This window comes from Mastacembelus armatus, chromosome 17 (genome assembly GCF_900324485.2).
Source record: "Mastacembelus armatus chromosome 17, fMasArm1.2, whole genome shotgun sequence".
Lineage (NCBI taxonomy): Eukaryota > Metazoa > Chordata > Actinopteri > Synbranchiformes > Mastacembelidae > Mastacembelus > Mastacembelus armatus.
Window position 1 is genome coordinate 4,181,906 of NC_046649.1, and position 13,275 is coordinate 4,195,180.

Consider the following 13,275-nt stretch of genomic DNA (forward strand, 5'->3'; position numbering starts at 1 on the left):
CTGTGGAGCCACTGAGGGTCTGCATGTTCACAATATATGCATGAGCTTTTTAGCAATGGCTAAATGAATGCGTCACTCTTGGGACTAGTGTATGTAAATGTTTTTATAAAGTCCAACTAATGGCTAGTAATGATTAAAAGATTTAATAAGGATTTAAATAGCAATAATGAACTTTATATAACAACACATTTTGAGTTGTGGAAAAATCCCTTATGCTGGTGTTTATTCTGCAGCTTGACATCTGTGTACATAGCTCTCATTTATCAAGAAATATTTTTATTCATGTTTAAGACAGGGCACAGCAGAGTCCAGTTATTGATTTTGGAAATAGACAGAAATCAAAATGAATTCAAAATTAAACTTGACCATATGCATGGTGCTGGATGAGATATAACAATGTGTTGACATTTACTGGACTAATCCTGCAAATGTAGTTCCACTGATGTGGTGAAGTGACTAGTTGAATTACAAGGCAGTTTTTGATAGTTGTATATTTACCATACGTTGTATTTTATATGCCTTTCATCCAAAGAGAGCTGGGATAGGCTCCAGCCGATCCTGGTGACCCTAAATAGGAATAAGTGGGTATAGATGATGGATGGATGTATTTTATATTATATACTTTATTAAACAGTTACTAGCATGACGTTAGCTTTTTGGGGTCTTTGGAAACTGCCTTTTTTTGTAATCATTCATACATTCTTACCTCCAGCTGAAGCTAAATTGGATCAAACAAATCAAGTGTTGGCCAATTTCAACAACAATAAAGGATTAATATGTTAAAAGATATTCAGGCTGCACTGAAAACAACATGGCAGCCCTAAACCAAGTTTGTAAAAGCTGGATCAAGTCTGTTTCCAGATTTTGAGATTCTTTAAATATAAGTGCAATACTTGTCATTCATGCAGGTCTCAACATTTAAAGTAAAGAATACACTATTATTTCCTCAAACAAAATGCTGCCTGATGCAAACTCAACCAAGGACTATTTATATTGATTCAAAACTTACCTTAACAAACTTAAAAGGACCACAAGCATTGAACCATAGCCCACTGAACTCATTGAATTTAGTACAGAAAAACTCACTTTTAATCTGAATCAAAAATGAAATTAGTGGGTATTATAAAATGCAAGTTTGATAAACATGCAAGGACTTTGTAAACATTCATGTACACCAAAGAATAAATTCTGTTGAGTTTCTTACAAACTGAGGGCTGTTCTTAGCATTTGGAGCTTGTTTTTGAAAAAAGACATAGCCCACATATTTTGTGAGAAAGAAACATGTCAGCCAGTGCAGCAATATGGCTCAATGGTGTGTTTGTTATTTGGACAGCAATGGAGGTTCATAATACAGACCAACATGTTAAACCAGGGTCTGGATTCACCCACATTGTGGTGAATACACAAAATTTGCTGCTGCTTTTGGTGTCTGTGTGAGATTTGTGGAAAATAACTAAATAATAACAATAGAATACCAGCAGGGTCAGCATTATCCTTAATCAGTTCAATAGATTATTATCTGGAGTGATTAGCAAACCACCCAGTGATGATTCTTCACAGGAGACAAAGTAAAAATAGCAAAGCAATGCAAAAATGTTTTGTTATTCCAGTAAATAAAAACTATTTTATAGCATTTTGATGCATTTAAGTGTTGTAGTTCGCTGAGGTGGATGGAGTTCAGTAACTACTCTATATATATATATGGTTGGTTAGTCTAATCTATAACAGTAATTATAGTGGAGCAATAAATACAGAGAAATAAAACATTTTCCTCAGAAATGTACTGCAGTAGGAGTATGAAGTAACACAAAATGAAAAGTACATAAGTAAATACACTCTTTCCACCATTAGGTACCAAAATGAACCTAATGATCAACAGTACTAGTCAAATGTTTAAAGTAGTGATCCAGAATCATTATCAGCTCATTAACTGCAAATGACTTTCCTAGAAAACTGCTCCAGGAAACGTTCTGTTTTTGCTCCAAGATAAGTGGTATGAGGTCCATATTTGTTGATACAGATAAACAGAGGAGGGTGGTTGGGAATTAATATGCGACTGTATAGATACACAGAGACAAAATCACTGAAAAATAAACATCAAAATTCTTTAAAACTCTGATCACCTTATGTACATTCAAAACCAATGAAAACCAGTCCTTTTACAATCATTGTATGTCTGCAAACATATTCTACCAGAAGAAATATGACAGCCAGATACGCTTGTGGTAATGCGCTCTAATTTTTTCACATCTGGACATCAACTTCATAATTATGCTATAACATAACTTTGGCATACAATGATGGATTTATCAAACTGAAGCAAGCTTGAAGTCTCTCCAGGTGGAGATGAGCTGAAACTGGGCTGTCTGAAAGGGAGGGAAATAAACTCCCAAAAAAGGGACTGTGGTGACCACAGACAAATGCACTCTCCTCGTCTTTCCTAAATAATCCTTCTCAAGTTTTGTGTTTTGCTAGTGTCCATCTGGTTTGGTGGTGGGTGATGGTCTGCAGAGGCATAACCTTGGAGGGCTGCACAGACCTCCATGTCATAGACTGCTTTGAAGTGCAGGGATGAAATCCTCAGAGTGACTGTCAGGCTGTATACAGGTACAGTGGTTCCTGGGTTTCTCCTGGTGCAGGACAATGCCTGGCCTCATGGCCAGGGTGTGTAAGCAGCTCCTGGATGACAAAGGTGTTGTTGCCATTGACTGCCCTCATGTTCCCCTGACTTGGGCACCTATGGGAGTCTATGTCACAGCGCATCTGACACCACCATTACCACCACAGACTGTCTAGGATCTCAGTGATGCCCTGATCCAGGTCTGAGAGGAGACACCATCACTGACTGACCAAGAACATGTGCAGACGTTGTCAGGAGTGTATACAGGCACATGGGGTCTGAGTCACATTATGCTGTGATGAAACTGACACAGCCTGCGTGAGCCTGTGATTTTAATTTTTCTCTCTGATTTTCAGTATGATTACAGTGTGCCCTCTGTGGGTTGATGATTTTGAAGCTCATTTTGTTCTTAACAAATTATACAGTGTACCTCAGAAAAGATTCCCACCTTGAATAATTTGGTGTTGGTGATGTTTTAATCTACTAAAGTGCTACTAGAAGCTGTAGTCTTTCTGATTCCTCATAACCTCATATGGTTCATATTGTGACTCTTTATTGTAATGGCGGAAAGATTACTCCACAAAATGAAACTGATGGATCACAAACAGAGATATTATATTTTTTTATTCCACACCTTTCTCTCCCTTGTCAGAACCTGGTGTCTACATTACCCACAGTGAGACCTGATTTACATCGCTGCATAGCTGTGGGTGTGTTAGGTTAGTAACAACTGTTTCCTCTGGCCTTGAGTCTCAAGCTGAGATAAGGAGCAGGTCACAGAGGTCTGGTAAACTCACTTCATACTGACTCCCAGGTGGTTTTGTTTGTTTCATTTTTAAACTTGTGGTTTTCAGTCCCAACTAAGACTCAACTCAAGTGACATCACTGGAGGCAATTTGTTAACTGCCAGTCAGTTCTCTCCCGATACACAAAAGGTTTCACTCAGCTTTTCTGCATATGTGCAGTAGTAGTCCCCTACACGTGGAAACAGACTTTGACAGATCCTTTTTAAAACACTGTCCACTGAACTGAATTGGATTATTTATTGTCTGTTAAATATAAAAAATCCTAAATATGCACAGAAACATCAATCTGTCCTTTAATAAACGCAAAGAAAAACACTAACATTTGACACTGCAAAGTAAATAATCTGTCATTCATTGTTTACTAATCCATCCATCTGAGCATTCTGTTTCAGTGCTAGATGCATTCAAAATACCATCCAGTGCTCCAGTTATACAGTATGTCTTCAATACAATATGCAATATGATATTCACAAAGACAAAGGCATATCCCATCTGAATTTACACTGTAGACACTGTACTCAGGTCATGCATAATCATCACAGAAACATTCAAATCAAGTTTCCTTTTCCTGTTGGCTTAAGACTTTTCCTGTTAGTACTCATGGCAGTGGAAGCTTTCTGACCCACTGACTGCAGCGCTTCTCAAAGGGTTCTGGCACGTCCCCAGAAGAATATATAAAAGTCTATAATAACTATAACTGTAATAACTTCATTTCTGAACAGGTTTTACCAAGTGCTAAACAGGGAATAAGAACAAACCTTACAAATACATGTTAACCAATGAAAACATCAAGACAAAAGTAAAACAAACTTAAAAGAATGCAGTATCAGACGGTGTATTCAAAGACACAATGCTCTCTGAATTTCCCTTTGGGATGAATAAAGTTGATCTTTTTTAAATTAAGAATATAATTTAAGAACACTAAGAAGGTCAGTCTATAAAAATGTGTTTTAAGAACTATTTTAAAAGGCAAAAGATCTCATCCAACCTGATTTCTTCATGGAGACTGTTCCAAAGTCTGGGTGCTCAGTCTCCTTTGTTTTTAATCTAGACTTTGGGACAGGCAGACGTGGAGCGTTTGAGGCTCTCAGAGAACATGTGGGATTTAAAGATCTGAAATGTATCTAGGAGCTTGTCCTAACCTGGCTTTAAAGAAAAATTGTAATATTATGTTAAAATCAATCCTAAAACTAACTGGTAGCAAAGATACTAAAATCATGGTGACAGTCCTGGCAGCTGCATTCATTCTGTACTAACAGTAATTTAACCATGTTTTTCTACATAGAGAGAAGCACAAGTTGCAGTAATCCAAGCAAGATGAAATGCAGTTATGGATAACAATTTCCAGGTTCACGGTCAATAAAACTGGCTTGTTCTTGAAGATTTGCCTGAGTTCAAGGAAACCAGACTGCACATGGAGTTTGCATGTTGTCTCTGTGTCTGTGGGTTTTCTCTGAGTACTCTCGTCCTCCCACAGTCCAGATGTGTGCAGGTTAGGTTGGTTGCTGACTCTAAAGTGCCCATAGGTGTGAATGTGAGGGTTTTTTCTGTCTGTATGTGTCAGCCTTGTGACAGACTGGGGATCTGTCCGGGCTGGACCCCACCTGGGATTGACTCCATCCCCCTCTTCCCCCCAGCACCGTTTATGTTTCATTTTCTTGTAGGTTTAACTTTAAAAAAATTGGAGCTATCTATTACTGGATTTCATTTTAAAAGTGAAAATATATCTAACAAAATTTTTGAGGTCGCAGCTACAGTAGATTTACGTGTCACCTGCGTAAAAGTGGAAAGTGATATTATGTTCTCTAAAAAGATGCCCTAAAGGTAGCATGGAAATTGAAAATGAAATAGGGCCAAGAACCGATCCCTGAGGAAACCCACAAAGTAGCTTTGAACAAGGGGACCTGTACTTGCCGCATGCAATATAAAAAGTTTTCTAGACATTACTAGAGCTGAACCACTCCTCCAGTAGTCCGATCCTACCATTACTGATATTTTATCATGGCTTTCAGCCTTACTTAGAATCATGCCATTATAAAAGTTACTACAACTTTTAATAGCAGTAACATTATAAACGTATCCAATAAAACACCATGTCCCTGAGACATACATTACTGGTTTAGGGTTTCTGGAAAGGAAAAGACTTTTTTCATCTTCCACTAACACACAGCATGGATGTGCAAATCAGAGGTATGGAGCTTGGAAAACATCACTTTAAAGCATCATGGCACAACTCTGTGGTTACAAAGATAGATTTAAGATGAAAAAAAAAATAAAATCATCATCAACCTGTTAACAATATATGGTTTTCCCCCCTTGATATTTTTGTTTTCCAAACAGGTTTACTGCTTCTGTTGTGTTTTTGCCACTTGCACTTTTTCAAATAATATAAAATAAGCCAACAAAGCGAAACTAATTCAGCCTCAGTTCTTGACATCAGTCCCCGCAGATGCATTTTTTTTCATCCCTAAATCAGAACTCAACGAAAGCGTCACACGGGCACGGCCGGACCAGTGACCGCGCACGCCGTCTGTTTATCTGTATGAGAGGTCGTCGGGAGCGCGCCCCCCCTGGCCAAGGAAGGTGAGCGAGTGTCTGGAGGGGAGGACTCGGGAGCGCGACCAGCCGAGGGATCGATCGGATTAAACTCGATTTGAGTGAAATTAACACAAAGGAGAGAAGAGCAACGCACACTAGTCGAAGAGGTCGCGGATGCGAGACGCGCCGGAGAAACATTTCATGAAAAATATAAAACTTGAACTTTTTTCTTCTGTTTATTTATATTTCAAACGAGAAAGGGCCACGGTGGATTTTTGTTACTCGAGCGGAGATACTAACCCTACTGACGAGGAGTTGATGTGATAAAGAGCCCGAAGTGACCGAGCTTGTTGGGTAAGCTAACAAATGCCCCTTTTGAATGAGTGCATTTTTGTTGAGCAGAATTCAGTTTGGGTGCGATGGTTTTATTGTACCCGCAGGTTCTGAATTAAAACAATGTATATTCTTTGTGAATAGCAAGTTTACTATACTTTTTCAGCGCTGTTTCTCTGCCGTGCGGCTTGGCTTTTCAGCCGGATGGGTTTCTTATTCAAGGCTAACTCCCTGGAAAGACTCTGCCCAGGAGTGCCGCTTTATTTGGCCTCTGTTTTATTTTCTCATTTCAGCAGAAAGTCATTGAAGGTCCATGTAGCTGCCATGCCGACATGCTAACAATAGCAAGTTTAGCTTTGCCACCCGCTGCATCGCTCACACACGCACCACTGTCCTATTAGCTTAGTTGAAAAGTGGAAAGAAAATGCTCCAGCGCGACACAAGGAGCGTCTCTGTTTCCGAGCCCGTTTCCCCGACAACTTGTTGAATTTTGCAGTAAGAAGTAGAGAGTTGGTGTAGTTTTAAAGTGTGAGTGTTAGCCCTGAGAGCTAATTGTGTTAAAGCTGTAGGAAACACGAGGTGGCTCGAGCGTAGAGGTGAGTCACTGGCCGCCTGAATGAGCGGAGCGCTCCGAGGGAGATTCCCAGCGGAGAACACTTGGCTCATATGCCGAAAAGGCTCCGCTTGGGTTGAATTGAAGTGTTTCAATGCGAAAGTATGAATAGTAGCGGGACCTTCACTGGATTGTGGTGTTTTATTGGGAGAGCGCTGTGCGAAGTGTGGTGTAGTAGTCGCTGGTTTTATTGGACGGAAGGGACATCGGTGAGGAGAGGAGGGGGGGGAGCTGTGAGGCCAGGCGGTCATTCCACACAACCGTGTTTTTCACATTGTTTCTACCACGTTTTACTTTACCAAGCCCCGTTTAAAGTGCTCGATGAAGCCTGTCGTGTGTGTGTGTACTGCTTTGGAGTAGAGGGGAAAGCGTATCACTTCAATAAAGACCGAGAAGAGCGAGTCGTTCCCTGGTCCGGAACGACGTGCGAAATACCGCTGATAGGCTAATTAGCCGTGCTAGCCGCTGGAGGTTAGCCCAGCGCTAGGACACAGAAGTTCAGCTAGGCTGCTAGCGAGGTCTCTCCGTCATTGTGTACAGACCACCTATTAGCAGCCCAACTAGCCACCAAGCTGCTCGGGGCGGTCGTTCAGTCGGTGCATAGCTGTCGGCCAAGGAAATTAACTTTACGCAGCTCCGCTTTACTTTTCGTCGAGGTAAAGAAACAAAGTATCACTATCCTATGTCCCGCGAGGCTCCCCGGCGGGTTTGGCTTTTGTTTGTATTGTTGCGTTGTAGCGGTCCAAGTTTCAGAAACACTGCGCTGCACTTGGTGCCCGGTGTGGACGGGAGAAAACGCAGCCAGGATACCTGCCGCTGCCCGTGTGCTTCTTGCTGGTTGCAGCAACACGTCTTTGCGCGATAAGCAGACGGTTATTTTGTCTTCACACACCGACTTTATTGCGTATGCTCCGTGTGCCGTCCTGCCCTCTTTCTCCATTATGTGTTCTGTAATCGGCCAACTTGCATAATGGTCACCCTGTCGCTCTCGCAACTTTGGCTGCGCAGAAATAGCAAAAAGAAAAAAAAAAACAAACCCAGGAGTCACATCACCAAAACACAGACACTCGTTTCTGATTCAGGCGTGATGGTTTTATTCGTTTCTCACACATTTAGTGGGCATGTGCTCCTTCGTTATCTTTCTTCTCCTGTTTGCCATAGAGCCAGGAGCTGCTACCCCCACCACCTTGTGTCTGTGAGCCAAGATGGCAGCTAGTCATGTTTAGCGGGCCACAGAGGGAGAGAAAAGAGGCCCCGACCACACACACACACACACAAAGAAAGAGAGAGCAGATGTTCAGCGCTATATGGTTTCTTTCACGTTGTTGCTGTCTTTTATTGTGGGTAAAGTTGAAGAACTTTTCCCCCTTTTAGCTTCAATGACGATCCCTTGGTTTGTCCATGTTGGACTGAGCTGAAGTTTGGATACAAGTGAAATTTCCGGCTCTGATCCAATTTTAGCGTTTTAGACATGTTTAGTGAGTTTGTCTGTAGTAGCTGGTCTGTTTTCCATGTTTGGATGTCTTGTTGGTGACCTTGGAGTTGTATGTCTTTGCTCGTAGGTCAAAAAAACCCTGACACACAAATGTTGAGAGGCCAACATAATTCATCCTTTAACATGTGAAATTATAAATAGCGAAGTGTACAGAAATTTACATTATGGTTACAGGCACAATCATTCAAATTATTATTAAATGGTTAGTAATTAGGATAGTTTATAAGAGCTGAGTGACTCATACACCACACAACATCATTTTTCCATTTCGTGACACAGTTAAAGATTTTATCCATGTACTAACGCTTGTTCTCCACATTTATTCCTCCTTTATCTTATCTCAACATACAAGGCGACATTTTTAATTACCACACACATTTAACCATGCTATTGCATGCTGTGGTCTGGTTCATCTAGTCACACTGGCTTGTAGAAGACTGACACTGTTCAGAACAGGTGCCTGTCAGTGTGTCACCTCTTTTGAATAAGCTGTTGTTGTTTTGATCAATGAATCGTTAGTTTGATTATTGTTGGTTACCTGGACGTTGCATTCGTGGTGTGCTGTTTTCTATTGACCTGTCAAACAGCTCTGGTTCTTTTCATACTAATGTAAATAGCTCAAATCCTAAGGGCTAAACTTGTGAAGTTGAATAAAGGCCAGATGAGGAGAGGCCAAAGGCAAAGCGGGTCTGATATGGGAAGACAAAGTCAGTAGCATTGTATAAAGTGACATTTCTCTGACAAGTATTTCTGTTCCTGTTCGTTCTGTTGACAAAATTACAATCTTACTAGTGTGCTCTCTAGTGTTGTGGTGGGTCTTTTACTCATTGAACAGAGATTGTATTTATCCAGTGTGTGCTGATTTAGAGATTGCTCTTTCTCACTTTCTTCCAAATCTAGGTGACATTACCATTTCACTTATTGACTTAAAATATCACAGATTTTCTCTTTAGGGAAGTGGAAGTGTATTTCAATGCACATTTGAATTTCTTCTTATTGTGCTGCCAGAAAGTGATTTTTCATGTTAAATTTGAAGTCTTGTCACCCCCTCACATGCTTGGTCCATGGAGGTGCTGAAGTTGACAAGTTAAAATTTATTTGCAGCTTTGGACAGGAATTAGGGAATTGTGTTGTCAATATTTTGCAGCCTTAATGCCATGTTTCACCCAACTAGTGTGAAGCATAGTGCCATGGCTACATGTGCTACAAAGGGACCTATGGCCTTGGCCTTTTGTCTAAGAAAGAATACTGCTTCAGTGTTTATGACAAAGTGGTGTCGGTGGTGATAGCCAAGATATCCTTCTTGTTGTTCATGTCACTGCTCTATAATCAAAATAACAGCCCAACAACAGTTAATCTCAGCACTTTACAAACTACTACCAAGGATGTCTTTTTCTCAGTGGGTGAGGGGAAATGTCCCGTACATAAAATTCTATGTTATATTATTACAGTCTCACAGTTTGTGAATTATTTCACTATTTGTGTCCTCAATTCTAATATCAACCTGTGCTCAAAAGCTCTGAGAAGGGACAAACCTTTTGTTGGCTTTTTTAACTTTTTGCAAACTTCTCCTTTTAGGCAGTAGGCAGACTTGTATTGTTATGGTTTTTAGTTTAAACAAATAAAGGTTTGTGTAAATCTAAAACATGGTTGGTGCAAAATAGTTTATGGGTGATACATCTTCAATTTCCATATTGTAGGAATTATTGCATTGTGTTTATGAGGTCATAACAGATTTTTACCAACTTAAACCTAGTGAACCCTTCACCCACTGCATGTACTTTCTGGTCACACATCAGACTTGGAAGTAATCATTAAAGTGTTCCTGTACTATCACAAGACAGAAGCCTATGGCCATTATTAACTTGACATATTGTCATCTCAGTGGGGTAGATTGTACCAGGTGCTGCAGTGCTCCTGTTGGGCAGTGTGTGTTGTAAGCCTGGTGTTGGGTATCTGAGCCAGAGTGCCGCTGTTTATTAGGGTGGCCATTTTGTCTTCTGTCATCATGTTTTGTTGATGGCCATCTTGCTTAGGAGAGATGAAAAGTGGTGCTGTTGTTTGTCCATCTCTTTCATCTTGTCATCTATCATTCCACCTCCACCCTTGCTGCCCTTGCATGGGCTCCCTGCTCTTTTTTCTCACCCTTCCCTTTTCTGTTGTTCTCTCGATCTTTGTCTGTTAGCTTCCCCCCATCTCCCCCACCCCCATCCCTTCAGTCCTCTCATTTCCAGCCAAAAGGTTAGCGGGTGTCTTTAGCACCATGGTGACATTCAGAACTAAGTGTCATCACTCTCTCTCTTACTCTGTCATCCCTCCTTCTCACCTGTCTCTCCCTCTTGCCCACCTCCACACTCACCTCCCCCATCTTCCTCCTGCAGTGAAGGCCTTCTGGAGCAAGTGCTGTGCCTAGATGAGAGGCTGGCGTTAATACAGCTCTCAAGTGTTTGTGTGCTGTGCGTGTATCATAGTGGAGGCAGCCTGTACAATACATGTTTGACCCATATGACATGCCTTTTTAATCTATCCTTGACCTCCCCGTTGTTGATGCGTGGAACATCCTGTTTTTCTTCTTCTCCTCTCATACACCGTCTAACTTCACTGCTGCTGTAAACAAATAGGCAAAGCTAAGACTCTTGACTGGAAATGTGGGTTTTGCATTCATGAGCTGCTGATAAATCTAATCAGTTTTCCAGCACGGATTGTAATTTAATGGCACAATTGTGGCATTTGTGCATCTTTCCTAACCTCCTCATTTTCTGTAACCCCATTTCCCCTTAAGTGATTCATGTCTATTGAAAGGTTAAGTGCTGCGTACTTGTGGAATCAACCTCCAGTTTGGAAGCCGGAGAATGGATGCTATGTCAAAGTGAAGAGCCTAGGTAAAGGAAATGTTAACCCTGTGCAAGAGAGGCTATATGCATCCACATAGAAATGTCTAATAAACCTGTTCCCATCATGCCTTCGGTGATACTGTTGCTTTTTATATGTACATCATTGCTATCTAATTCTGCCCGGTATTCACAGAGCTTAGATGTGCCAAAATTCCATGCTGCTGACAAATATTTCTTTTACCACATTTTAGTTGTTAAAAACACTTAAGACCATGAGCTGGATTCAAACAAACATTTTTTTCCTGACTCAGGAAAAAGGCAAGTGTCTCCTGTGTCCCAGGAGACAAGTTATCCCGCAGCTTTATAGGAAGGACTCTGGAAGTCAGTTGGTTGTTAGCAAGCGGGAAGGGAAGGGAGCCAGTCTCTTGGGGAAACAGTCGATGCCTGTCTGTCCCATTGGTCTAAAAGGGTGTATCAGTAGGAGCGATTGATTACGGAAGTGGGGGTAGCACACTAGAGAGCCTAAACTTTACTGTGTGAGTTCGCTGTCCTGTTCGTACTGTTGTGGGAGATTTATCAGTCTTTTCTTTGGAAGCTTATATCCTATTCATATTTGTACTAACATGAAAATCTAGACTGAGAGTCAAGAAAGAATGGCCTGTGACGGTTTTGTTGCTCAGAAAGGTTTCCAAAGCTTCATTTACTTTCTCTGCACAGGGATGACAAATCTCTCAACAGCCCAAAACCACTAGTGCTTTATTGAACAAGTGAAAGACTCCAGTTAGTGAAAAATCCTGCTGTTTCTGAAAAGTCTACCCCTTTGAAAATATGACGAGTTGCAGGGCTTTCCCCTAAGCTTGGAGCGGTAGCTGTGGGCTACTGTGATTGCTCATTTCTGTCAATGAGCAACAATTTCCCCTCACCTGCAGCACTTTGATTTATACCTTGAGAAAGGAAATTCAGAGGAATGGGATTTATTTATTTATTTGTTTTTTGAGTACCTGTGATGTTTCCAGTTGTCATTGAGTCTGGATGAGAGGTCACCGTGATTCATTGTGGTAGTGACTAAGCCAGGTGGAAACACTGGTCAGGGTTTAAAACTGCCTGTCATCCTGCAGGGTACAGTTTACATCATATGGCATCATGACCTCCCTGCATTTCACACATTTCTTTAATTGAAAGCTTTTTATATTTATATATACACAGAGCTAAAACAAAGTAAAAGTAACTAGGTTTCTATCCAAGTGTAGTGAAAATTTAAATGTATAATATACAAAATGTGAGTTCATATATTTCCTTCCACCTTTGTTAATGTAAATGTTAGGGGTTGGTTTGTTGAGATGATTCTCTAGCAATGTATTAATCTGAGGAACGTTAGTGTCCTCATGGGCCACACAGATTTGTTTCAGTCATGTCTTCTTTTAATTACAGACATGACAACATTAGATAGTTGGCTAATATGTGTTTTAATATGCAATTTTTCACAGCAATTGCAGAAGTTGAGGCAGAGAATTTGAAACGATAAGTAACAATAAGTGGACTTTGTTTCTAAGCCGAATTCCACCGCTCTACTGTGGGAACATTTTGGCTTTAAGCCTGAGAGAGAAGAACAAGCTGGTGAGTCAACTATTTTTTTAAAAACGGCAGCAAAAAAAAGTGGCAATACAACTAACCTAACAGTTCATTTAAAAACATAACCATCCCATAGTTTACTATAATGGGTGTTTTTGCCTGACAGTGCAAATATACTGCATAAGAGCTGTGTGCTCACTGAGAAGTGTATCTTGCTATATAACCAAAGAGTGATCATATAACCATTGTGTGATCTTATTGTATTTGTTTTATTTTTTTAATTTTGGATATTTCATTTTATGAAATTCCAATATCTGACTTATCTTAGATTTGAAAGTTTATTGTTGAAAGGGTGTGCTTGTGTTACTATGCTATTGTACTCTATCATTGGCAGGAATTTATTAAAATGTCCTTAATATCATCTATCACAATTATTTTTGTGACAAGCTTATTTGTGATATTGT

The 13,275-nt window shown here is 40.4% G+C and overlaps 1 protein-coding gene across 2 annotated transcripts in view; it reads left to right on the forward strand.

Moving 5' to 3' along the window:
- The first annotated feature begins 5,989 nt into the window (after positions 1-5,989).
- chd7 (chromodomain helicase DNA binding protein 7) overlaps positions 5,990-13,275 on the forward strand; it is a 71,245-nt gene continuing 63,959 nt past the window's right edge. The window contains exon 1 of one of the 2 annotated variants that reach the window (XM_026312655.2): positions 5,990-6,318. The gene's annotated coding sequence lies outside the window, so the exon portion shown is untranslated. The remainder of the gene's footprint in view (positions 6,319-13,275) is intronic. The other variant, XM_026312653.2, reaches the window with a different exon arrangement.